The sequence below is a fragment of the Mixophyes fleayi genome, assembly GCF_038048845.1.
Source record: "Mixophyes fleayi isolate aMixFle1 chromosome 2 unlocalized genomic scaffold, aMixFle1.hap1 SUPER_2_unloc_4, whole genome shotgun sequence".
Classification (NCBI taxonomy): domain Eukaryota; kingdom Metazoa; phylum Chordata; class Amphibia; order Anura; family Limnodynastidae; genus Mixophyes; species Mixophyes fleayi.
In genome coordinates this window covers 315,183-340,112 of record NW_027445881.1, presented here as the reverse complement: position 1 = coordinate 340,112, position 24,930 = coordinate 315,183, and the positions used below count along the sequence as shown (strand labels likewise).

Here is a 24,930-nt window from a genome sequence, read left to right as displayed (position 1 = left end):
GACTGCCAAAACATGCATGCATACATACTGCACGCCGCCACTGACGGCCAGAACATGCATGCAAACATACTGCACGCCGCCACTGACGGCCAGAACATGCATGCAAACATACTGCACGCCGCCACTGACGGCCAGAACATGCATGCAAACATACTGCACGCCACCACTGACGGCCAGAACATGCATGCAAACATACTGCACGTCGCCACTGACTGCCAGAACATGCATACTGCACCCCACCACTGTCTGCCAGAACATACATATGCACCAAATTCTGCCAGAACATACATATGCACCAATGGCTACCAGAACATACATACCTCATCCCATCACTGCCAGCCAGAACATACATATGCACACACATATATAGATACATATGTATATGTGTGTATGTATGTGTGTGTATATATGTGTGTATATATATATATATATATATATATATATATATGTGTGTATGTGTGTATGTATATATATATATATATATATATATATATATATATATATCAAAATGTTGGTAGCAAATCACTTTATGGTGTCATTTATAAACCACCACTAGTTATCTTGAAAGCAGCCTGTCAACCTGTGGAAATAGTACTTAATTTACAAGTCTGACATAGTTAGCAGAATTGCTTAGTTTCATCTCCTCCTTCAACTTATCTAGCTGCTTTTCCAAAAGTCTAATTAGGAAATCAATTGACTCAATCTAACAGTGTCTGAACTCACTTCACAGATGACTACTTAGAGTGGTTTCAACACCTTGCACAACACGTGAGTTTTTCTCCGATGCGCTGAACTAAAGTACATTGCCCCTCAAACCCCGCAGGAGTTGCAGTCTCCTACATACTGTTGCAGAATGCCCGAAAATGACCGGAATTATTTCTGGACACAGACAGCATATCCTGCATGTCACTGTCATTTTTTAAAAAGCTTGGTACCATCAAGTTGATTGTGTGAACAAAACATGGAATGTGATGGAATTCTCCCTGCTGTAATGCTCTCACAATATTGGTGGCGTTATCACAAATGACATATCCTCAGTAGAGTCCAAGCAGGATAAACCATGTTGCAATGACATCCCTTAGTCTATCAAACAGGTTGTCAGCGGTATGCCTTTTAGTGTAGCCGGTGATACACTAATGTAGACTACTACTTTGTATTTGCAACAGGATGAGGGGGATATTTGTGTAGCTGATGACGGCGCTAATGAGGATGACGTTGTTTGTGTAAGTCCTGCACCAGTGGAAGCAGTTCTTGCACGTGACAAGAAGAAGGCCATAGTTATGCCTGGGCATAAGACCAAAAAATCCACTTCTTATGTGTGGAATTATTTTTACCCAAATCCTGACAACAGTTGTCTAGCCATTTCTAGTATTTTTAAAGCCACAGTCAGTAGAGGTAGAGACTTTAACCATCTAGGAACCTCATCCATGTTACGCCATTTGAAGCAAGTTCATGGAAAGCTCTTGGGAAAATCAGAAACTTATGCTAAAAAAATAACAACAAGCAGTCCATCATCAGCTACCTCCCTTCTCTCAGCTAGATCCCAGCACCTGCAATCTACACCCACAACACTGTCCTCATCAATATCCTAGTAGCAATTGGAGTTAGTTCTGCTTCCAAGTTGGTAAGGCTAGATGACTCCTCCACTATCCTGGATTCCTCAGAAGAAGTCTTGAGCATTAGTCCCACTGCTGTTACTACTGCTACTGCTGCTGCTGGGCGTGGATATTCATCCCAAAAGCAGACCAAGAAGAAGACTACTGGTAGCTTACAACAATTGACTGTTAAACAATACTTTGCAAGAGGAAGCAAGTATGAAAGCTGTTACCCAGTAGCAAAGTGGATCACAGACGCCATAGCGACTATGCTAGTATTAGATCTGCGTCCATTATCCACTTTAATGCAGCTGGTATTAGATAGTTACTTGACATCTTGTGTTCCCATTACCAAATTCCATCACAACACAATTTTACTAGAAAAGCTATTCCTCACCTCTACCAGAAGGTGTCCTAAAAATGTAATTATTGGGCTACAAAATGCCATTCTACCCACTGTACATTTAACCACATATATGTGGACAAGTGGAACTGTGCAAACTAAAGATTATATGACTGTGACAGCCCACTGGGTTGGTGATTTGCCTTCACCAGCAGGAACACCATAAGCATGTACCCGAGTACATCACATTTTTCAGAGGCAGGATACTCTGTGTATCACCGGCTTCACTAAGAGGCATACAGCTGACAATCTTGCAAAAACGAAGGGATGTCATTGCAGCGTGGCTTATCCCGCTTGGACTCTCCTGAGGATATGTCATTTCTGATAATGCCACCAATATTGTGAAAGCATTTGTCAGGTTAGGTCACGAATAATGGAGTGAGATCCTGCTGTCACAATGAGTATTGACTAAAACTTCCCTGGAGGTGTGTAATCTAACAAAATGAGAGGTATTCCCGAGTGATTCCCGCAAGGGAGTATGGGCTTCTGCGGCTCTCACCTTGCAGGTCGCGGCTCTCCAGGAAAGCTCCCAATGTGACAGCTGAGAACAAATTATATGGCAGGAGAATGATCCAATTCTGACATTAAATGGTGGTAACAAAGATTACCATTTTATTATAAAACTTTAGTACAAGAGTTCAATGCAGACTTGAGTATTTTGCAAATGATGATCACAAAGGCATGCAGGAATAGTGACTTTCAGCAACATTCATTAATACAAGCTGCACATGCAATAATCAGATTCTCCATAGTAGTAATCTTGAAACACAAGAATCAACAAAGTCCAAACATATTCCGCCACAATAGACACAGCTTGATACGGATTGTAGAGCTATAGATAGATAGTTAGATATAAATCATAGCATATACTACAAGCCGTGGAACAGGTATACAGAGATCCAAAATAGTCCAGCATCCAGTAGTAACGAACTCACGGCAGCAATGAATAGCAGCTTTACCACAGATAGTGGAACAGGTAACAAAGTTGAGGAATACAGCAAACACCAGCAACGACCACATAGCAGCGATGAATACAACAGCTTTACCATGGATTGTGGAACATGTAACAGGTCTAGCTCATAGCGTTACCATGAGCAGTGGAACAGGCATGCAAACAGAGACATCAGAGTAACAGATATGACTTGAAGAACCAGCAATGCAAGAAAGCAAGGAAGGCCCTAATAAAGGGAGGCTGCCCAATAGCAAGACTGACCAGCACACAGGTGTAATGATCACAGATGCAGACCATGACCAATTGACCAAAAGTCTGCACAAGAAACAGAATTTAAAGTGACAGTGAGTATTTAGAGGCTCGGGTAGAGGTACCTGGAGAGAGGAGTGTGACAGCATTACAGCTGGGTGTATTCCATCACATTCAATGTTTTGTCACACAATAAACTTGGTGGTGCAGAGCTTTTTGAAAAATGACAGGGGCATGCAGGAGATGCTGTCTGTGGCCCATAAAATATCTGGACATTCTGCCACAGCATTTAGAAGATTGCAACAGCTACAAGAGCTATTTAATTTGCCCTCCCACCAACTGAAGCAAGAGGTGGTGACAAGGTGGAATTCCACCCTGTATATGCTTCTACAGATGAAGGAACAGCGAAAAGCCATCCACACTTACTCCACAAACCATGACATTGGGAAAGGAGGAGGGATGTATTTTACTGAAGCTAAGTGGAGAATACTTTCCGTGTTGTGCAAGGTGCTGAAACCATTTGAAGTAGTCACCTGTGAAGTGAATTCAGACACTGCTAGCTTGAGTCAAGTGATTCCCTTAATTAGATTTTTGGATAAGCAGCTTGAGAAACTGAAGGAGGAGATGAAACAAAGCAATTACGCTAAGTATGTTGGACTTGTAGATCAAGTACTTTATTCGCTTTGCCAGGATCCAAGAATTGTCAAAATCTTGAATACGGATCACTACATTTTGGGGACTGCACTTGATGCTAGGTTTAAGAGCTATGTCTCCTCTTTGTTTCCAAATGACCCAGATCTGAAGAGATGCAAAGAGTTCCTGGTGAGCAAGATGACAGCTCAAGTGTTACGTTACAGGACGGCGTCTCCTCCTTCAGTTTCTCACTCAACTGCTGCTAGGAAAAAACTTAGCTTTCCCAAGAGACCCAGGGATGATGCAGATGACTTAGCACAACATTTTGACATCTGGTCTGGTGTAAAAGAATTGACCAAAAAATGTGACACCTCTGCTGTAACGCCACCTGATCCTACTATCAACATCCAAATGATGGTGGAGGATTTTTTTAATGACAGCATAGAAATAGACACATCAGACAGTCACTTTACATACTGGGAGGAAAAAATGGGAATTTGGAGACCCATGTACCAACTCGCTTTGCGCTGCCTAAGCTGCCCACCCTCCAGTGTGTACACTGAAAGAGTTTTCAGCACAGCTGGGAACCTTGTCAGCGATCGGTGTAGGAGGCTACTTCCTCAAAATGTGGAAAAGATGATGTTCATAAAATTGAACTTCAATTTCCACGAGGAAGGCCTTTCCCGCCAATTACATCAAAATACTGAGACTTCTGTAATGGTGGATTCCAGCGGTAATGAATTAATAATGTGTGAGGATGATGATAACAACATCTTGCCACAGTAGAGTTCAATAACAGCACTACCTTAGTTGCCTTAAGGCCATTGATAGCTTGGTTTGTGGGGGCCCAAACAAACCAAGCACATCAGCCTCCAAAGTGGCACTCCTTGTCGCTGAAGTGCTTGGTTTGTTAAAGTTTGCATGTCCTTTTTAAGATCCAACATAAGGTTGGATGTGAGGGCCCAAAGACAATTCCATTTTGCACCACTTTTCCTTTCAGTAACCAACAAGACCAGGGGGTAAACGTATCAATCTCCAGTTTTTCTCCGGTTTTTATACCGTTCAAATAAAATTAAAAATAATCCTCATCATTCTTTGGATATTGATAGTTGATAGTAGGATCAGGTGGAGTTACAGCAGAGGTGTCACTAATCCTGGTCAATTCTTTTACAATAGACAAGACCAGGGGGTAAATGTATCAATCTCCGGTTTTGTCAACTAGCTGGAGTTCGGCGAGATGACAGCTTAAATTTAAAGTGGCGCTGCCTTGTAAAGGGAAACTTCCCTTTACAAGGCAGCGCTGCTTTAAATTTAAGCTGTCATCTCGCCGAACTCCCGTGAATTGACAAAACCGGAGATTGATACATTTACCCCCTGGTCTTGTCTATTGTAAAAGAATTGACCAGGATTAGTGACACCTCTGCTGTAACTCCACCTGATCCTACTATCAACTATCAATATCCAAAGAATGGTGAGGATTATTTTTAATTTTATTTGTTAAGAAAACTGTTGTCTTTATACCGTTCAAATAAAATTAAAAATAATCCTCACCATTCTTTGGATATTGATAGTTGATAGTAGGATCAGGTGGAGTTACAGCAGAGGTGTCACTAATCCTGGTCAATTCTTTTACAATAGACAAGACCAGGGGGTAAATGTATCAATCTCCGGTTTTGTCAATTCACGGGAGTTCGGCGAGATGACAGCTTAAATTTAAAGCAGCGCTGCCTTGTAAAGGGAAGTTTCCCTTTACAAGGCAGCGCCACTTTAAATTTAAGCTGTCATCTCGCCGAACTCCAGCTAGTTGACAAAACCGGAGATTGATACATTTACCCCCTGGTCTTGTCTATTGTAAAAGAATTGACCAGGATTAGTGACACCTCTGCTGTAACTCCACCTGATCCTACTATCAACTATCAATATCCAAAGAATGATGAGGATTATTTTTAATTTTATTTGAACGGTATAAAGACAACAGTTTTCTTAACAAAGAACAACGTTGCTTGCAGAAGTAATGTAAGCAAGGATGTCTAAATAGACTTGTATATGTATTACCTTCCACTTTGCTTCTGTTTATCAGTATTGCACAAAGTGTTTGTAATCTGCACTTTACGTCAAAGGTACCTGATAAAGAGTGCATAAATAATCTATTATTTATGTTTCATTTTATAACATATGACAGAGATTCAGTCACAGTTGAATTAGCACACTAGCTTTGCACAAAATCAGCCATCCTGCCCCCCCCCTCCCCTCCACCTGGGACTATGGGTGGTAACTAGTTGATAAACAGGTTTGAACATTTGGTCTGTAATTAGCATATGAAAGCCTGTAGCAAGCTTCTAGACTCTGCCCACTAGAGAGGTTTACACTGCACACAGAGAAATAATATCACTTTGTACCTGGTGCTCGGACAGAGGGAGCAGGCTGCCTGCTGCTCCTAGGTGAGCAGACCTTAGGCCCTGACTAGTATGGAGTGTGCATGGCATGAAAGGTGAGTATGAGCATGTTGTAATGTGTTGTTGCATGGAGGACATGAGTAAGTGAGAATGAAAGTTTGAATTGATTGGATTGATATGGACAGAGTGACATAAATGCATGCCTGGTTGGGATAAATGAAAGCATTTGTTTTTGAATTTGGATCGATTGGTTTTATACATAGTTAATGTGGTGATTTGTGGAGTGCTGTACTATACATAGTTTGAATTCCTGTTTGAATTGGAATCGATTGGTTAGGCTTTGGTAATAGAGACGTTTGTGCTATGTGTGAAATATCATGTGTTAAAATTGGCCAGTGGACATTGTGTGTTAACCGCTAAATAGAGAGCTATTTGTGGTGGATTGGCTAAATACTGCTTGTAATGAGTAATGGGTCTGTACTGAGTTCACATTGTTTAGTAACTGTAATTGTTTAGTAGGCCTTGTGTGGGCCTACAAGCATGGCAAGTCAGCCATTTTGGATGGTGACTACATTGCATAGAAAGTGATGGATTAGGAAGTGATCAGATCGTTAAATATAACATTTTGTATTGGTGTTATACATAGACCTGTGTGGTTTTGTGTTGGTTTAAAGAAGTGATCAGATTGTTAGATATGCATAGAAAGTGGGTTTATGCATAGAAAGTGTAGTAGATTGAACTGGTTGTAACGATGTGTTTGAAAATGGCCGATGGGCTTTGAGTGAGGTGTGCATGTGGTCTATATGGATTCCCCTCCCCCTTCACTACACACTGCATGCACACACACACACACCTTTAGACAATAGTTAGTCAACACACACACAATTACATATATATCTATATTACAGGCAATAAGTAAGATATATTGCACTAAAATCTATATTGTGTGTACAATATTGTTACGCTTTTTATTGTTCTATAATATAATACAACACACTTTAAATGAATCTATATCTTGTCGTGATTATTCTTGAAACTTGTCGATATAAAGAAATATAAAAATGATATTTCTTGGGTTAATTTAGAAATACCTTTTGCGAGGAGTTGGTTGACGGTAATAGTCATATATATATATATATATATATATATATATATATATATATATATATATATATAACGTTATTAAATGGTCATACATACATTTGCCATTATATTAAGGAGATTGTAACCCAAAATGGGGGGAAAAACCCTTTTACAGTACCTAACTATATTATAATTTTTGGGGAATTGGGGCTGATTCGAAGCTCAGTGATGAACTTGCTCTTTGCTGTGAATTACAATGGCTCTTTTTAGTGCATTGTCTGGCACCCTGGATTGGTCTGGGTCTGATAAAAGATAGCAGCACGCATCCGGGGGGGGGGATGGGGGGTCAGCGCTCGTCGCCATGTATTAGCTGTAGAATTACCACAGTTATCCAAGGAACAGGTGAAGCGATCAAATGAACCATAACTGATTTCATGATCCAAGAACAATTCCATCTTGCACCACTTTTCTTTTCTGCCACTGCTGTGTGAAAATGTTTCCTAGATGTGATATTAACTGCTGTGTGTTTGAGTCATTGCTCTGTCTCTTAGCATCCAGGCAGGTCGCTGCAGTCTTTCTTTGAGTGTATGAAAATAATATTGTGACCTGTGAGATGGTCAAAATAGACTGCAAATGACTTGAAATTAGTGTTATTGAGGTTAATAATAATGTAGGGGGGAAAAAAAGCAAAATTATTTGATTTTAGCAACAAAATAGGGATTTTAGAAAAAAAAATAGGGATCCAAAACCAAAACATACAAGGGCGGTTTTGCCACAACCAAACCACAAGTTAATCCAGATCCAAAACCTAAACCAAAACCAGAACATAGTGGTCAGTGAACATCTTTAATTTTAACTGCTTTTTAATGGTGATTAAAGCATATAGGTCAGTGTAGGACTTGCATATAATGAGGTGCCTTGATGCTGGGATGCAAGCTTAAATGTTTTGATCAAAATATGAACTAATACCTCATGTTTTGATTTTGCAGTGTTAAGGACAACTGTCTATTGATTCTTTAAAATATGTTCTCTTTACCTTATTGTTCAGTAGTGTTATATACTTGTTGTTATAATCTATTTTGAAAATTTTTCTAAGTTTTTCACTATTTTACACTTAAAGAAAGTAGGGATGAGCGCACTCGGATTTATGAAATCCGAGCCCACCCGAACGTTGCGGATCCGAGTCGGATCCGAGACAGATCCGGGTATTGGCGCCAAATTCAAATCTGAAACTGAGGCTCTGACTCATAATCCCGTTGTCGGATCTCGCGATACTCTGATCCTATAAATTCCCCGCTAGTCGCCGCCATCTTCACTCGGGCATTGATCAGGGTAGAGGGAGGGTGTGTTAGGTGGTCCTCTGTCCTGGTAGATCTCGTGCTGTGCTGTTTAGTTCTGTGCTGTTTAGTTCTGTGCTGTGCTGTGCTGTGCTGTGCTGTGCTGTGCTGTGCTGTGCTGTGCTGTGCTGTGCTGTGTTCTGCAGTATCAGTCCAGTGGTGCTGTGTGCTGTGCTCTGTCCTTCTGAGGTCAGTGGTGCTGCTGGGTCCTGTGCTGTGTCCTGTTCAGTCCAGTGGTGCTGGGTCCTGTGCTCTGTGCTTCTAAGGGCATAGTTATTTCCCCAATATTCCCCTGTGTTTAAAAAAAAAAGTTTTTTAAAAAAATACCAAAAACTACTTTAATTTTTTTTAATTACCACAAAATTTGCACAACCAATCCTGCAGTATAAGCCCATTGGTACTGCAATATTACCAAGTTCACACATTCTGCAGTATCAGTCCAGTGGTGCTGTGTCCTGTGCTCTGTCCTGCTGAGTTCCGTAGTGCTGCTGGGTCCTGTGCCGTGTCCTGTTCAGTCCAGTGGTGCTGTGTCCTGTGCTCTGTGCTTCTAAGGGCATAGTTATTTCCCCATTATTCCCAAGTTTTTTAAAAATAAAAAAAAAGTAAAAAAAAATAAAAAATTTAAAAAAAAAAAAATATATAATAATTATAACCAAATTTGCAAAACCAATACAGCAGTATAAGTCCATTGGTACTGCAATATTACCAAGTTCACACATTCTGCAGTATCTTGTGCTACATATAATGGAGACCAAAAATTTGGAGGATAAAGTAGGGAAAGATCAAGACCCACTTCCTCCTAATGCTGAAGCTGCTGCCACTAGTCATGACATAGACGATGAAATGCCATCAACGTCGTCTTCCAAGCCCGATGCCCAATCTCGTAGTACCGGGCATGTAAAATCCAAAAAGCCCAAGTTAAGAAAAAGTAGCAAAAAGAGAAACTTAAAATCATCTGAGGAGAAACGTAAAGTTGCCAATATGCCATTTACGACACGGAGTGGCAAGGAACGGCTTAGGCCCTGGCCCGTGTTCATGACTAGTGGTTCAGCTTCACCCACGGATCTTAGCCCTCCTCCTCCTCCCCCCCCCCCCTACAAAAAATTGAAGAGAGTTATGCTGTCAGCAACAAAACAACAAACAACTCTGCCTTCTAAAGAGAAATTATCACAAATCCACAAGGCGAGTCCAAGGATGTTGGTGGTTGTCAAGCCTGACCTTCCCATCACTGTATGGGAAGAGGTGGCTCGGGAGGAGGCTATTGATGATGTAGCTGGCGCTGTAGAGGAACTTGATGATGAGGATGGTGATGTGGTTATTGTAAATGAGGCACCAGGGGGGGAAACAGCTGATGTCCATGGGATGAAAAAGCCCATCGTCATGCCTGGTCAGAAGACCAAAAAATGCACCTCTTCGGTCTGGAGTTATTTTTATCCAAATCCAGACAACCAATGTATGGCCATATGTAGCTTATGTAAAGCTCAAATAAGCAGGGGTAAGGATCTTGCCCACCTAGGAACATCCTCCCTTATACGTCACCTGAATAACCTTCATAGTTCAGTGGTTAGTTCAGGAACTGGGGCTAGGACCCTCATCGGTACAGGGACACCTAAATCCCGTGGTCCAGTTGGATACACACCAGCAACACCCTCCTCGTCAACTTCCTCCACAATCTCCATCAGATTCAGTCCTGCAGCCCAAGTCAGCAGCCAGACTGAGTCCTCCTCAATACGGGATTCATCCGAGGAATCCTGCAGCGGTACGCCTACTACTGCCACTGCTGCTGTTGCTGCTGTTAGTCGGTCATCTTCCGAGAGGGGAAGTCGTAAGACCGCTAAGTCTTTCACAAAACAATTGACCGTCCAACAGTCGTTTGCCATGACCACAAAATACGATAGTAGTCACCCTATTGCAAAGCGTATAACTGCGGCTGTAACTGCAATGTTGGTGTTAGACGTGCGCCCGGTGTCCGCCATCAGTGGAGTGGGATTTAGAGGGTTGATGGAGGTATTGTGTCCCCGGTACCAAATCCCGTCGAGATTCCACTTCACTAGGCAGGCGATACCAAAAATGTACAGAGAAGTACGATCAAGTGTCCTCAGTGCTCTTAAAAATGCGGTTGTACCCACTGTCCACTTAACCACGGACATGTGGACAAGTGGTTCTGGGCAAACGAAGGACTATATGACTGTGACAGCCCACTGGGTAGATGCATCCCCTTCCGCAGCAACAGCAACAGCTGCATCAGTAGCAGCATCTACAAAATGGCTGCTCATGCAAAGGCAGGCAACATTGTGTATTACAGGCTTTAATAAGAGGCACAACGCTGACAACATATTAGAGAAAATGAGGGAAATTATCTCCCAGTGGCTTACCCCACTTAGACTCTCATGGGGATTTGTGGTGTCAGACAATGCCAGTAACATTGTGCGGGCATTAAATATGGGCAATTTCCAGCACGTCCCATGTTTTGCCCACACCATTAATTTGGTGGTGCAGCATTACCTCAAGAGTGACAGGGGTGTGCAGGAGATGCTTGCGGTGGCGCGCAAAATTGCTGGACACTTTCGGCATTCAGCCAGTGCCTACCGCAGACTAGAGGCACATCAAAAAAGCATGGACCTGCCCTGCCATCACCTCAAACAAGAGGTTGTGACGCGCTGGAACTCCACCCTCTATATGCTGCAGAGGATGGAGGAGCAGCAAAAGGCCATTTAGGCCTACACAGCCACCTACGACATAGGCAAAGGAGTGGGGATGCGCCTCAGTCAAGCGCAGTGGAGACTGATTTCCGTGTTGTGCAAGGTTCTGCAGCCATTTGAACTTTCCACACGAGAAGTCAGTTCCGACACTGCCAGCTTGAGTCAGGTCATTCCCCTGATCAGGCTGTTGCAGAAGCAGCTGGAGAAAGTGAGGGAGGAGCTGGTAAGCCATTGCGATTACACCAAGCATGTAGCTCTTGTGGATGTAGACCTTCGTACGCTTTGCCAGGATCCGAGGGTGGTCACTCTTTTAAAGTCAGAGGAATACATTCTGGCCACCGTGCTCGATCCTCGGTTTAAAGCGTATGTTGTGTCTCTGTTTCTGGCGGACACAAGTCTACAGCGGTGCAAAGACCTGCTGGTCAGGAGATTGTCCTCTGAAGAGGACCGTGACATGCCAACAGCTCCACCCTCATTTTCTTCCACATCTATGGCTGCGAGGAAAAAGCTCAGTTTTCCCAAAAGAGGCACTGGCGGGGATGCTGATAACATCTGGTCCGGACTGAAGGACCTGCCAACCATTGCAGACATGTCTACTCTCGCTGCATTGGATGCTGTCACAATAGAAAAAATTGTGGATGATTACTTTGCTGACACCATCCAAGTAGACATGTCAGACAGTCCATATTGTTACTGGCAGGAAAAAAAGGCAGTTTGGAAGCCCCTGTACAAACTGGCTCTATTTTACCTGAGTTGTCCCCCCTCCAGTGTGTACTCGGAAAGAGTTTTTAGTGCAGCGGGGAACCTGGTCAGTGAGCGGCGAAGGAGGTTGCTTCCTCACAACGTTGAAAAAATGATGTTTATAAAAATGAATAATCAATTCCTCAATGAAGTACAGCACTGCCCTCCAGATACTACAGAGGGACCTGTGGTTGTGGAGTCCAGCGGGGACGAATTGATAATGTGTGATGAGGAGGAAGTACACACTGTAGGGGGAGAGGAATCAGAGGTTGAGGATGAGGACGACATCTTGCCTCAGTAGAGCCTGTTTAGTCTGTACAGGGAGAGATGAATAGCTTTTTTTGGTGTGGGGGCCCAAACAAACCAATCATTTCAGCCAAAGTTGTTTGGTAGGCCCTGTCGCTGAAATGATTGGTTTGTTAAAGTGTGCATGTCCTATTTCAACAACATAAGGGTGGGTGTGAGGGCCCAAGGACAATTCCATCTTAGACCTTTTTTTTTTGCATTATATGACCAATCAACAGTCGTTTGCCATGTTCAAAAAGTAAAACCAAATTTAAAAAAATTCAAGAAATTAAACCAAAAGTAAAATGCCCTGTCATAATTTAAAACAAGAGGTATTGACGTGCTCTAAAACTACTGTATTGTTGTTTATATTTTATAAACACTACACTTGAAAGCTTGAGTCTTTCAATAAAAAAGTAACTGTCCATTGCACGAATATTTGCAACAGGGACAATTTTAGGGTTAAGAAAGTCAACTAATAATAACACTTCGACGCTGTCTGTCTTTATAAACACTACACTTGGAAGTTGGAGGAGGTATTGTGGCCCCGGCACCAAATTTACTACCGGGGCCACTCCACTGTGCAGTCCATATTTAGGTGTATCAGATATTAAACAACGGTGACAGTTGATGCCCAATTTTTTAATTATATTGTGGCCTCGGTACCAAATTGTGTACCGGGGCCACCACACTACGCAGTCCAGATACTTGTTTGGTGGAATTCAGACCAGTTGAGGGTTTTATTATTATATTGTGGGGACCACTCTATCTATACCACACTACAACTCTATACCACTCTATTTAATACTTTAATTCTATTTCATACTTTAATTCTATTTCATACTTTAATTCTATTTCATACTTTAATTCTATTTAATACTTTAATTCTATTTCATACTTTAATTCTATTTAATACTTTGATTCTATTACTAATTACCATAAAGAGGAACTGCCGCTTCTATTTAATACTTTAATTCTATTAGTAGTTACCATAAAGAGGAACAAAATAAACCAATTTTACCAAAAGTATAATATGACTTAGACTTACAAACACTACACTTGAAAGATGGTGCCTTTAAATGAAAAAGTCAGTCTTCATTGCACGACTATGTGCAACAGGGACAGTTTTTTGGTTTACAAAGTCAACCAATAACACTTCGACCCTGTCTGTCTTTAACATACTTGATGGGATCTCAATGACGAATTGTCTGTACCATGTTTGGAGGAGGTATTGTGGCCCCGGTATCAAATTGGGTACCGGGGCCACCCCACTACGCAGTCCAGATACTTGTTTGGTGGAATTCTGACACGTGGAGGGTTTTTTAATTATATTGTGGCCTCGGTACCAAATTGTGTACCAGGGCCACCACACTACGCAGTCAAGATAGATAGATGCGTATCATAGATAAAGTACATTCAGTGGTGTGGGGCAAATTGAAAAATATTCAAAATGCACTGACATTATCAAAAACAAGAGGTTGTCACACGCTAAAACTCCAACATGTATATGATGGAGAGGATGGAGGAGCAGCCGTATGTGTAGTGTAATGCAGACCTGTTGAAGGTTTTTTATATATTTTATTGTGGTGCCCAGTGCCCACTCCTCTAGGCAGTCCAGGTACATTTATTGGTGCGAATCAAACAAGTTGATGGTTTTCTTATTATATATATATTGTGGTGACCCACTCCTCTACGCAGTCCAGGTACATTTATTGGTGCGAATCATAAAAGTTCAGGGTTTTTAATATATATTGTGGTGACCCACTCCTCTACGCAGTCCAGGTACATTTATTGGTGCGATTCATAAAAGTTCAGGGTTTTTAATATATATTGTGGTGACCCACTCCTCTACGCAGTCCAGGTACATTTATTGGTGCGATTCATAAAAGTTCAGGGTTTTTAATATATTGTGGTGACCCACTGCTCTACGCAGTACAGGTACATTTATTGGTGCGAATCAAACAAGTTGATGGTTTTCTTATTATATATATTGTGGTGACCCACTCCTCTACGCAGTCCAGGTACATTTATTGGTGCGATTCATAAAAGTTCAGGGTTTTTAATATATATTGTGGTGACCCACTCCTCTACGCAGTCCAGAAAGATACCTTGTTGCAACGTTTTGGACTAATAACTATATTGTGAGGTGTTCAGAATACACTGTAAATTAGTGGAAATGCTTGTTATTGAATGTTATTGAGGTTAATAATAGCCTAGGAGTGAAAATAAGCCCAAAAACTTGATTTTTAAACTTTTTATGTTTTTTTCAAAAAAAATCCGAATCCAAAACCTTAAATCCGAACCGAGACCTTTCGTCAAGTGTTTTGCGAGACAAATCCGAACCCCAAAAATAACGAAAATCCGGATCCAAAACACGAGACCTCAAAAGTCGCCGGTGCACATCCCTAAAAGAAAGTATGATATAAAATATATATAATGCATACATTACACAGACACATTTGATAGCATATATATGCATTTATTAATATCAAATATTTTCATTAATTAAAATGCTAGATTTAATTCACTAAATGTACAATTCATGCATGTCAACATTGAATCCATTGATTGGGAAGTTAAACCTCTTCTTTACTATTCCTCTTTATCACTTTATTGAGAATACAAAAAAGAAAAGTGTTACTATATGCAGTGGTGTAGGAACCAAGAGGGGCAGCAGTTCCCCCTCCCCCATGATTTCTGTTGAGGGGACAAAGTCTGTGTTCTGCTCCCCCATAAACTTCTACACAAAAGTGAATGGGGGTGAATGGCATGAAAATGGGAATGAAGCGATAATAGCGTTTTTTAAACTTGACAACTGTTGTCGCTTCTGTTTACCAAAAATGAAGTTATCTTCATGTTTGTTCTGCAAAGATTTTCTTCTTGCAAATGCCTTTTTTATTTTCTTTCCTAGAAGCCCCACTCATTTTGCTATCACAAGTTGCAGTAAGCATTAGCAGAAACACGAAACCCAGGAAGCTGCACTTCCCATTGACTGTTCTTGTAAGTTGTACAATGGAACAGAGAGAGCGAATGACTGCAGATGGTTTAAAACGTTAGCAGCTGTCTCATTGTCACCAGATCATAGGGCGCCCTCCCCTCCATAAACACAGACATACATGATCACAAATCAATGAACGCTCTATGCAACCATTCCCTCAAAAATCCACCAATCCCCCATTAACCTATTCCTCTCTATTCTATCATCATTTCACCCTCCCAGTACCATATAACATTTTCATCCATTCTATCAGCTCCCATGTTTGAAGATCTCCCCACACAGCACCCACCAACCTATAGACCCAGTAACATTCCCACTCAGCACATAATAACCCCCCCCTCTGCAACCATTCATTTCACCTTCCCAGCACCCATTAACACATTCACTCACCCTGTCAACACTCATTCCCCACACACACATACTGTATACACACACAGGTACACATACACAATACAGAGCCGTAACTAGGCAGGTGCGGGCGGTGCCGTCGCCCAGGGCGCAAGCCCAAGGGGGCGCATTAGCCGCCCGCTACCTGCCTCTGTGCCCAGGCTCAATCACTGCACACAGCGCTCTTACATCCATCTGCCTCTGCCTGCCTGACGAGAAACAACCTATTCCCGGCATCGGACGCTGTAGCTGCGGCCGAGCGGCTTCCTGCTTTGGCATTTGGAACGCAAGTTTGCATTCCAAATTCCGAACTTCCTGTCAGTGGAACGCACATGCGTTCCATTGACAGGAAGTTTGGCATTTGTTCCATTCCACTACCATTCTCACTCATCCCTTCCACCTACCTCCTCCATACCCAAACTCCTATTTCAGCCCACTTATACACCACTTCCACCCATCTCTACTCCCACTGATCTCACCAGCACCTTATTTTACTTAATCTCTCTCTATTTCTCAACTATAAATGTTATTTTAATTTCTATTTTATAATACACATATTTGCAAATTTATGATAATCCAAATGCATCAGAAATATAGATAGAGTTATAGATCTCTCTCATATATATATATATATATATATATATATATATATATATATATATATATATATATATATATATATATATATATATAATTAATATATATATCCATGCATCCGGCTTATCATGTATTTGCAAATATGTGCAACAGAATTTTTTCAGTAGCCACACCCCCATATTAGGTTGGCCACACCCACTTGGCAAATGCCACGCCCACTTAGATGGGGGGCGCCGGTGTCCTGTCTCGCCCAGGGCACTAAAGTGTCTAGTTACGGCACTGACACAATATATATATATATATATATATATATATATATATATATATATATATATATATATATATATATATATATATATATATATATATATATATTCTCCCTCTTTCCCCCATACTCCACATTGATATAATGTATAAAACATAGAGGAGACACCTTGTATATATTACCCCATTGATATAATGTATAAAACATAGAGGAGACACCTTGTATATTAATACTCTTATTAATACTCTTATGTTCGATATGTTGATTGTATTTTTCCAGTTGTTTCCTCTTTAAATAAAGAGTTTAAAAAAAAAAAAAAAGGTTATGTTGTTGAAAGTTTATATATATATATATATATATATATATATATATATATATATATATTATATATAATGTATACACACACACATGCAGACATTTCATACATGTATAGTGACACACACACATGCAGACATTTCATACATGTATACAGACACACACACACACACATACACACATGCAGACATTTCATACATGCACAGTGACACACACACACATGCAGACATTTCATACATGTACAGTGACACACACACACATGCAGACAATTCATACATGTACAGTGACACACACACACATGCAGACATTTCATACATGTACAGTGACACACACATGATTGTTTAGTCTGGGGGGCGGAGCTTATGTGATTGACAGGATGGGACACCAAGGAGAGGACCCGAGGAGAACCAAGGGTGGCATGTACACTGCCTGCAAGTTCTATTTCACTAATTGCAGATAACTGACAGCCAGGAAGCTTCTTCTGATAAGCCTCCAAACCTGCCCTCTCCCCCCAATACTGTGCACTCTGCACTGTCAGTGACATAGTACATGCAGGCAGTATAGTGGCCACTACTTCCATCTCAGGTCCTCTTTTTCTCCCCTGCTCCTCGGAGAAATACACCAGGGGGAGATTTGGGAAATCTCCTGCCCAATACTAACACGCTGTGACACACTGTATGCTGCAGAAGCCAGCCAGACACATTTGTTAACTGGAACTACTAAATGCAGCATTTGTAATTTTATAAAAAAATATATACTTTGGCATAGTTTGAAATAATAGTGTGAGCAATACAATAACAAGACTGATGGTAATCACTATAACGGTGCCGAGAACCCCATCATGCTTGACAACTACACCAAAATTCAGATTTGGCCAAAAAATGAATCCAATATAAATAGACTTACCTGAAAACTGAAGATCCAGCTTTCCGATGGCAGCGCATGCTGACAGGCAGTCATTCCGAAGAGTCAGCTGTCTTGCTCTTCAGTTTCACATCAGTGCGCCCTACATTAATGTTAATTTAAAGCAGCAATGTCTGGACCCCGCAGGCAAAGTGTTTAATGACTGAGCCTGCGGGGTCCACATATTGCCGCTTACTGGCTCCTGGTACTAGGAATTATTTCAAGGGGTGAATGTTTACTTATATCTATACAATATACTGCCGAACACACACACTGGCAACACTCAAACACACCACACAGATGGAGCAGTGCACTGCAAGTTGGGGCCCTTCTGTATGGGTGCCAGCATGGCATGGATGCAGCATGTGTCCAGTTTGCAGCTTTTAGGGGTCTTTCAATCACTTGCAGCAAGGTACAACAGTCACAGTATGCAAACCTTCCTGTAGCAACAACTGTAAAATCCTCAGCTTGTGGCCTTGCTTAATCCTGGCACTTGTAGTTCCACAACTTTAATTTAACACCTGCCCACCCATCTAACCCTGACTCTTCAGCCCTTGTGGACAGATATAGTCCAAACCCCATTTAAATAACAGATAAGTAAATTAACCACAGTTAATGTATTAGTTTATTTATTTAATAATGTATAAATATTTTATTTTAGTAAAATAAACCCCTGAAACAATGACAAAATTTAACATAGGATTGGGAGTCTTTGTATATCTACAGTGGCTGTTACAACTGTTGTAAAACGAGATACCAAGCACAAGAAAAAGGGGCTTCAAGCCCCTTAGTAGTCCTTGCCCTTTTGCCCCCCCCCCCCCACCATGAAAATTTTCATTCCTACGCCTCTGACTACATGTAACTATATTCAAAATATTAACAATGTTCAAAACCTCACTGGTAATGGAATTAGTATGTTCAATGAAATCACTGAATTATACCTAATTTTAAATTGCAACATGAACCTTTTATGACATATCATTACCATAGATTTTTAAAGATAAACACTTACATTTTTAAAAAAATGGAAAGTGCCATGCCGGCACTCCACGATCTGCTAGTTATAGTCATGGGTTGTAGTGATAGACCCCATGTTGTCTTTGTATTAGTTGTCTGTATAGAATAGAAATTACAATACATATGTTATTCCTCTTATTTAGACATTGGATCCTATAACAAAAAATACTATTCTTCTGGAACTGTAATTTCAGTAATAATAACTAATGTTTAAAAATTTACAAACAGTGTTAGTTGACCCAAAAATAATAACTTTTTTTTTAGTTGAGGTGCTCAGACTCGGTTCTCCGAGAACCGAACACACCCGAACTTAGTAGATCCGAGTACTGAGCCGAGCCGACTCGGTACTTTCGCTCTTTTTCAGAATTGAAAACGAGGCAAAACGTCATTGTTACGTCGTCAGGTATCGGATCTCGCGAGTATTGGATTATATAAGTACCGCCCTCCACGATGATCCATTGCTAATTGTCATTGCTGAAATACAAATACTAGAGCTGGCAGGCTTGGTGTAAATCTGCAGTCAAATTGTACAGTGTTATATAGGTTACACACAAAGATGAGAGCTCTTTTGCTAATTGTTATTGCTGAAATACAAATACTAGGGCTGGCAGGCTTGGTGAAAATCTGCAAATTGTACGGTCTTATATAGGTTACACCCAAAGAGGAGAGCTCCATTGCTAATTGTCATTGCTGAAATAGAAATAATAGGTCTGGCAGGCTTGGTCTAAATCTGCAGTTACATTTTACTGTACCATAGCTCACTCAGAAACAGGAGAGGTGGCAGGGTTCAGTGCTGAAACAGAAATTGTAATAATAGGGTTGTCAGTATACTTAAAAGTCTCCAGTGACATTCTAATGTGCCACAGCTCATACAGAAACAGGAGGGTTGACATTGTTCTTGTCACTCTCCAGTCCCAGTCATGATGATACTAATCCCTCTTCCTCATTTGCTAAAGCCTATGTTCAAGTGCATAGTGGTTTTAAGTCAGGAATACAAAAATGTAAATAAAAAGCTTGTACCTTTTTAAAGAAATAAAGCCTCTCCAATATAGGTGAAAGTTTACTGTAGAAAAACATAAAATTACCAAGATGCCATTCTACCCAAAATATTACCAAGCATACCAGCATCAGATAGCTTCCTTCTCTCAGCTAGATTTCAGCACCTGCAATCTACACTGTCATAATATTCACCCTCATCAGTATGTACATAATTCTCAAACCATGCTAATTCATCTCCGCTGGAATCCACCATCACAGAAGTTTGTGTACTTTCATATAATTGCCGGTAATGGCTTTCCTCATGGAATTTGTAGTTCATTTTATGGCAGAGCTGTCACAAATTTTGGACAATTCTTTTAGACCAGACCAAATGTCAAAATGTTGTGCTGACTCATCTACATCACCACTGGGTGTCTTGGGAAAGCTTCGTTTTTCCTAGAAGCAGTTGCCAGAGAAACTGAAGGAGGAGACATCATTGTGTCATGTACCACTTGAGCTGTCAGCCTGCTGACCAGTAACTCATTCCATCTCTTGAGATCTGGGTCAGTAGGAAAGAAAGAGAAGACATAGCTCTTAAACCTAGGATCAAGCACAGTTCTCAAAATGTAGTGATCCAATTTCAAGATGTTGATAACTCAACTTTTGGATTCTGGTGAAGCAAATTAAGTACTTAATCTACAATTCCAATATAGTTAGAGGATTTGCTTTGTTTAATTTCCTCCTTCAATTTCTCTAGCTGCTTCTCAAAAAGTCTAATTAGGGAAATCACTTGACTCAAGCTAACACTATCCGCACTCTCTTCACAGGTGACTATTTCGCTGGATTAAAGTACTTTCCCCCTCAAATTCTATTCTTCTTGCAGGTGCTGCATTCTCCTACATGCTTTTGCAGAATGCCGAAAATGCTTGTCACTGTCATTTTATAAAAAGTTCTCTACCACCAAGTTGATTGTGTGAGCAAAACAGGGAATGGGATGGAATTCCCCCTGCTGTATTGCGCTAACAATATTGGTGATGTTATCAGAAATTATATATCCTCAGGAGAGTCCAAGCAGGATTAGCCATGTTGCAATGACATCCCTTAGTTTTTCATCATCATCTATTCATTTATATAGCGCCACTAATTCCGCAGTGCTGTAGAGAAAACTCATTCACATCAATCCCTGCCCCATTGGAGCTTACAATCTAAATCCCTTAACATACACACACAGATCGAGAGAGACTATGGGAAATTTAATAGCAGCTAATTAACCTACCAGTATGTTTTTGGAGTGTGGGAGGAAACCGTAGCAGCCAGAGGAAACCCACACAAACACAGGGGGAACATACAAACCCCCCACAGATAAGGCCATGGTTAGGAATCCAACTCATAACCCCAGTGCTGTGAGGCAGAAATGCTAACCACTAAGCCACCGTCCTGCCCACAAACAGGTTGTCAGCGGTATGCCTCTTAGTAAAACAGATGATACACAGAGTAGCCTGCCTCTGAAAGATCTGGCATTGTTAGATGCTGCTGCTGTTCCTGCTGCTGAAGGAGATTTATCAACCAAGTGGGCTGTCACAGTCATATAATCTTTAGTTTTCTCAGCTCAGTTTGTTCCCATATCTGTGGTTAACTGTACAGTGGGTAGAATGGCATTTTGTATCACAATTATTTTCTTTTTGTAACCTCCTGGTACAGGTGAGGAATTGCTTTTCTAGTAAAATGGTGTAGTGATCAAATTTAGTAACAGGCACACAAGACCTCAATTAACTGTTTAAAACCAGCTGCATTAATAGTAGATATTAGATGCAGATCTAATACTAGCATAGTCGCATGGCCTCTGTGATCCATTTTGCGACTGGGTGACAGCTTTCATACTTGTTAAGGATTGTTTAACAGTCAATTGTTGTAAACTACTGGAAGTTTTCTTCTTGGTCTGCTTCTGGGTTGAAGATCCACCCCCAGCAGCAGCAATGGGCCTAACGCTCAAGGATTCTTCTGAGGAGTCCTGGATAGGGGAGGAGTCATCTCGCATTAGCAACTTGGATGCAGGACTATCTCCGTTCGCTTGTGAGGATATTGATGATGTAGGTGTTGTGAGCGTAGAATGCAGGTGCTGGGATCTAGCTGAGAGAAGGGAGGTAGCTGATGCTGGACTGCTTGTTGTTATTTTTTTAGCATAAGTTTCTGATTTTCCCAAGAGCTTTCCATGAACTTGCTTCAAATGGCGTAACATGGATGAGGTTAAGGTCGCTACCTCTACTGACTGGCTTTACAATGCTACAAATGACTAGACAACTGTTATCAGAATTTGGGTAAAAATAATTCCACACATAAGAGGTGTAAGTTTCCCAACAGCTTGCCATGAACTCGCTTCACATGACGTAACATGGATGAGGTTCCTAGATGGTTAAAGTCTCTACCTCTACTGACTGTGGCTTTAAAAATACTAGAAATGACTAGACAACTGTTGTCAGGATTTGGGTAAAAATAATTCCACAGGTGCATTTTTTGTCTTATGCCCAGGCATGACAATGGCCTTCCTATCACTGGCAAGAACTGCTGCAGTCTTTGTTTGAAAGTGTATGAAAATAATAATGTGACCTGTGAGGTGGTCAAAATTGACTGAAAATGACTTTAATTTAGTGTTATTAAGGTTAATAATAATGTAGGAACAAAAAAATTAGCAAAATTATGTGATTTTAGCAATTTTTCTAAAAAAACTACACATCCAAAACCAAAACACGAAGCTAATCCAGATCCAAAACCACTTCACGGGGGTCAGTGAGCATCTCTAGTTTTCATTTGTTTGGGTTTTGATCCGTGGTGGTAATGTATGCTTGTGTTTTTAATTCCTGTTTTTGTGAACTCTTAAAAAGGATATGTTTTTATGTACTTAATTGTGGTGCCATATAACGTTTTTTCTGGGTCCGATGAAGCTGTATAGAAAGTGAAGCCAGTAACAGGAATAGCATGCATCACAATTCACACAGATCTAATTATATCAGGATAAGTAAGATGTAAAGGACTGCTTGATAAAACTACTGCAGCCCAAAGACAGAATTTACTAAAGTAGAAAGAGGAGGATTTTCTGAAGGGGATGTTAGACACTTTACTAAACTGTGACTGCATAAATGTATGTGCTGTTTACATCTGTTTATTTAACAACCAACACTACAGTATGTAGTTCACATATTGGCAAGCCTTACCCTGACCAGACCCAAAGAATATCTTAGTCTGAAGATGAGGTGGCAGCAATCCACTTATGGCCTTGATATGTCACTGTGAGTCCAATTATTTTTATAGTCAATAACACTCCTGATCAACTAAAAGCAGCTACCTCCATTCTCCATCCTCTCTGAAGAAGGCTCCATCTTTCGAACAACTGAATAACGTAGAGAAAAAGGGAACAAAGCCACAGTGACATATCAATGTGATACAACTTCACCTACATTTATATAGACAACTGTCTAAAGCCTTACTACCTATACAAAAGTCAAATGGATTTTGCATGCAAAGTCAATTTGCAGTTTTAATGCAGAATTTTAGATTTTTATAACAATAGACCTATTGCTGAGAACACACCTTATGAGAGGTTAATTTGACAGACATACCAGATTCCTAGTCACACTTGTCTAATATAATATACTGGACAGAAATCTAGGATGTGCGGAAATTTAATTGAGAGGTGTGAGAACCCAAATAAATTTTTTACAGGGAACACCCAACCTGGTATGGGTTGAAGCATCAGTACATTTTGGCATAAGGGTACATTTAACAGAAAGAGGGCAGGTGGGAAGTAACTTAAATGACAGACTCAGACTTCTCCATTTCAAAAGTGAGCATTTTAGGGGAAGTCTTTGTATCTCTTCTGAATGCTCCGTGTATATAAATAGGTACCTATATTATTTTCTTAAGATTATTATGAAGTCTATTTAGATGACAGGCCCAGAGATTCTAATACATACTGGCTTGGAAGAATAAGGTGGCTTGTAAGGTACTCTTTTAAAAAATAAATATTGCATAGAGTTTTTCTGTGGAGAGAAGTCTTTCCCATCCCCACCAGAGGGAAATTTAAATATCCCAAGATATAGGTTAGTAATAGCATCTTGGTAAAATAATCATTATCTACTGGTCTGAGGGTGTTTAACTTTTCAGTAGAACAGGATCTTGACTTGCAGTAGATGCTTCTTGCTGAGTGGTCTCAGAGCACTGTGCAAAGTGCCAATGGCTGGGAAATTTCTCAGGAAGAGGGACATGATAGTCTTGAATGACCTTTCAATGTATGTAGTTCTAGCAAAAAAAGTTTGATCAAGATATGTGGACGAGAATTACTACCCCCATTACTACCCCCATTACTTAGATTCAAGTACTAAGGACTACACCCGAATCTTCCAAACCCAGACGGAATTCCGCAAGCTAATAGACCAGCTAGATTCTGCAGTGGAATTTTTACTATGTTCCAGCAAAGCAGTGTGTTTTGTTACAAGCCAGCCTGATGCTGTGAGATCGCCAAATGATGCTCACAACTACAGGTCTAACCACCATGACCAGCCAGTGACTGACCCCACCTTGACACACCCTATTATTCCTAACATGATGTAGAATGTCCTGACCAAGCAGAGAGTTAGGACAACAGCTGGGAGCTCTAGCAACCTAAGTTCACTGATCCATCTCTGGAATGCAGGAGGCTCCAGTCTTTCAGGGATAGATGTGAGGAGTGAGACTTGACAAAAGGGACTAATGTACAGAGTGGTAAATAAGGTAGAAGGGATGGGTCATTCAAGCAACCATTATAGCTAGTGGTTCCACAGGTCTTTCTTGTGCAATTATTTGCTGTTGCCCAAGAAATCACTCCGGCAGAAAACAACCTATGAGGAAATGCCTGACACAGAACGCCATCTGGCCTGTAGTGTTAGATGATGTCAAGTCTTTTTCTAAATCCTTTGATACTTCACAGTAGCTTTGATGTCTCTTAGGTTCTTGCCTGTAGTTGAGGTAATATCCAATAGGTCCATTGCCTGCTTCCAATAAATTGGAGAAGATCCACATCCTCACTGTGGTGAATTATTCCACCCAGTGTTCTGAGGC

At 40.8% G+C, this 24,930-nt stretch overlaps 1 protein-coding gene and 1 long non-coding RNA gene across 3 annotated transcripts in view; one reads left to right on the top strand and one right to left on the bottom strand.

Annotated features, from left to right (window-relative positions):
- LOC142109650 (uncharacterized) overlaps positions 1–15,804 on the top strand; it is a 32,345-nt gene extending 16,541 nt beyond the window's left edge. The window contains exon 4 of the long non-coding RNA XR_012680423.1: positions 15,288–15,804. This is a non-coding gene — a long non-coding RNA (uncharacterized LOC142109650). The remainder of the gene's footprint in view (positions 1–15,287) is intronic.
- Positions 1–24,930, bottom strand: part of LOC142109645 (uncharacterized) — a 223,083-nt gene that overhangs the window by 104,947 nt on the left and 93,206 nt on the right. The gene's annotated exons all lie outside the window — the stretch shown is intronic.